The sequence below is a fragment of the Arachis ipaensis genome, chromosome B09 (genome assembly GCF_000816755.2).
Source record: "Arachis ipaensis cultivar K30076 chromosome B09, Araip1.1, whole genome shotgun sequence".
NCBI lineage: Eukaryota > Viridiplantae > Streptophyta > Magnoliopsida > Fabales > Fabaceae > Arachis > Arachis ipaensis.
This window is the reverse complement of record NC_029793.2, coordinates 3623235-3626978: the sequence shown is the minus strand read 5'-3', so window position 1 is coordinate 3626978 and position 3744 is coordinate 3623235. Positions and strand designations below refer to the sequence as shown.

The window sequence follows — 3744 nt, the reverse complement described above, 5'->3', positions numbered from 1 at the left end:
CAACTTCGAAGGGTATTACCCCTTATATACTATGTACTCCTTATGTACTCCTATTATATAAAAAATATTTGTTAAGTTATTATTCATATATATTCCTTATGTATTTCCACTGTATAAAAAAAATTACAAATAAAAAAATAATCTAGGTAATAAGGGGCTCTTCTGAAGAAAAAGAGTTCTATCCGGAATCCTCTTCCAACGAACAGGATAACGAGCAAGACGATAAGTCATATGAGGATCCAAAAAGACGGAGAGAGTTATTAAATCAAGACAGGAAAGAGCTTGATCTCCAACTTCCAGACCTGTTAATGTCTGATTCATTATTTCTGATTTTAGCCAAGTGGAGTAACCCCACTGTTGTTGATAGTGAGATTTTGATTCCGGAAAGAAATTGACAGATGTTCCGGTTCCATTTATTGGAATCAATGTCCATGACTTTCCAGATTTTGAGACACACTCTTACAGCATCATCTGATTGCACCTCCGTGCAGAGTGCTCTTACGAGGATCGCGTTGTGTTGAACATTATGACTATATTGATATTTCTCTGCTGTTGACTGTTATCATGATACAAAGAGTTTAGAAAAGAAACGAAGAATTATTTAGAAAAATATTATTTTTGTTATTCATATTTTTCATTTGTGATTACAAAGTTTTTACTTATATATAGATCAAGAGTACGCTAAGAGTACACTCGTTATAAAATAATATCCTAATAAATTACATTGATTTTTACAGATTTAAGCAAAGTGATTATGCTGATGCCAAATTAATTGTCACACTTCAAACTATGACAAGGTAATTGTTTTAAATATAACTATGTAATTCCTTTTTTTGTTAAACAAAATTTTGGCTGTTGTCCATGATTTTTTTTTAAACTTCAATTTCTGTAGAAACTTTTTTTTCTTTTGGTTTAAAAATATTTCAAGAGTTTAGCTAAAAAGTATATTAAGGGTAGTTGTTACATTTTCAAGTACTAAAACTTAATTTTATTTTAATAAATGTATTACAAACTTTAACGCTCTATTTGTCCATAAAGATTATTTTTTTCTGTCATCACCTTAACATTTAATATAACAAATTAATTGTGGGATCAGAATCAATCTTCTTGAGTTGTTTTTGTATTAAAATCTGAATAAATATGATAAATTACATGAACTATATACAAATGACATGAGATCCACAAAATTTATTAAATATTTTTTGTATTTTGGTTAACTTCAATAAATAAGTTAAACCATATAATTTGAAACTTCTTGAATTTGAAATTTGATCTTAGTAAGCTATTATGACTGGAGCTGCTGCAGTAGCACTAGAAGTCTTTTTTTTTTAAGGTGGTTATTAATGTGTTGATGTCCAAGAGGTAAATACATGATTTTTGTTCTACAATGTTGCTAATTTATTAAGGTTGTTATTATTTTGAAAATCTAAAAGTTTCTCCAATAATTTCTCTTGTACTAATCTAAAAATTCTTATTTTTTTTAAATTATAAAAAAACAATAACGAACTTGCATATCAAGTTAAAGAGAAAAAACAATAAAACCATGACACTACTGAATAAAACAAATAAATAAATAAAAAGGGAAAAAGAATCAAGTCAATCAATAAGAGCATGAATGGGCATACCTTAAATTCCACAGCTCAAAATGAACCTTCACCCGTAATTTGAAACGTTGGGGTTCTGGACCTAGTAATTGAATCTGTGAGCAACTTCAAGTAATTGGCCATGAGCCTCTTCCAATGCCCTTGCTGATCAAACTTGCACCTTCATTTTTCAGTTCATTCTCAAATCATTAAATTGCACAATCTTCTTGGAGTTTAATTTAAAAGTATTGAAACTTGTTTTGGTGCAATGATACTTGTTCCGTGTCTAAATAAGTATAGATCAAAAGCAAGAAGAACAGAGTTTACTCCAATAATCAATGTCACAAAATTGTTTTCCTATGTCCACAGGGAAAGGTTTAAATTAAAGCGAATTAAAAAAATATATCCATCTCATGACAGAGATTATATGAGAGAAGCAAAACAGTACATTTATTATTTGTATAAAAAAAATAAAAATACATAAAAGAGTGATATTTTAGCACTCATATTACAATTAAAAAAAAAAATAGTTAGTCACTTGTATAGTTGTATAGGAACCAAGTGAGAGAATGTACCACACCAACTTAAAAATCTTAAGGCACTAAATACATGAATATCTCATCCCATAAACTCTTATACCTTATTTCATCCAATATAAGACTAAATATCCCTCAGACTTGCTACTTAACAATACTCATCCAATAAAGAAAGCAAAACTGAATGGTGAATTATATTTTGAGACGAAATTGAAGAATACTACAAACTAAATCAAGAAGTTATAATTATTTGTTAAAAAGATAGTTGAAGACTACCCTTTTCCTGATAAAGCTTTGATGCAAATATTTCGTGAGTCGACTTAGGAAATATATTGCAAGCAAACAATATTGAATATAATGCATGGCACAATTAAGATAAATCTAGTGCCTTGTAAGATCTCAATAAAATGGCTATTTCTTGCAATTGCAACCATGAAACTCAGAACAATAAACAATTGTGAATGATAAATAATTAACCCAGAGAGAGAGAGAGAGAGAGTGAATGAAGAAACTTCTTCATATCAAGCTCCATCAATCACCAAACCCAACAGCAACACAGATTACAATTTAACTAAGCCAGTTAATACCCCTTTTTTTTCAATTTCAAAACAGCAACCTTATGGTGCAACCTTTGGGACAACACCCCAACCTTCCTGCACGATACAAAGAAAGCATTCGACATCACATGTAATCACCAATAACAACAACATAATACTGTGATAACAGCATATAACATTAAAGTTGTAGAGCCTTCAAAAAGTAAAAACACCTAATGAAAACAACCCAAAGCATATGAAAGCAAGGCAGCAAAACAAATCCCCTTGCAACAATAAGATCAGAACAGAATTCAAGTCAAAATACCTTTTTTCAACAACACCTGATTTGAAAAGAGGGGCAGAACGCATATGAAGAAATTGAAAATATCAGAAGAAAAGTGTTGAGAAGCAATGAATAAAAAATACAGAAGTAAAGGATAGAATGCCACATCAGCATTCCAATACTGGATTTTAAGATACTATAGATAGAAGATAGATATAGATATAGATATAGACAGACTATATATATATATATATATATATGAAGATAAGAGAGAATGAATGATTTTGAATTTAAAATTCAAAAATTCCTGTCTAATATCCGATATAATATGTACATCAAATCCAGTAATAGTCAAATATAACACTTGTCCACAGAATACATAATCTCAATTTGCAGCCTCTCGATTTGCAGCCTCAATCTTTCTGTTGGTCAATCTGACAATGTCAGCAGCAGAAGTATCAACATAATCATAACATTCAACAAAGCGTGATCCTTGGAAGAGCACCGTGCTTGGAAGAACACTCGGAAGTGCAATCCGGTAATCATTAGTGATTTTCTTGATGGCTGACTGACCTTTACTCCCAAAAATGGAACATCTACTAATTTCTTGGTCATCTTAGACTTGGTTTGGTTAAACTTTTATTTTTTAAAAATAGCTTGTGAAAACTGTCTTTTAAAAGACTAACTTTTTAGCTGCAGCACTTGTATTTGGTAAAATTAAATTAAAAATGACTTTTAATAAATACAAATACCACAATTGTATTTGGTAAAACAACTTTTAAAACTTATAAATATTATAATAAACA

General features: G+C 29.9%; 1 long non-coding RNA gene across 1 annotated transcript; it reads right to left on the bottom strand.

Moving 5' to 3' along the window:
- LOC107616876 lies at positions 189-2952 on the bottom strand. Its single transcript, XR_002354114.1, has 2 exons — positions 1626-2952; positions 189-556 (listed from the first exon to the last, which is right to left on the bottom strand). It is a non-coding gene; the product is annotated as an uncharacterized LOC107616876 (long non-coding RNA).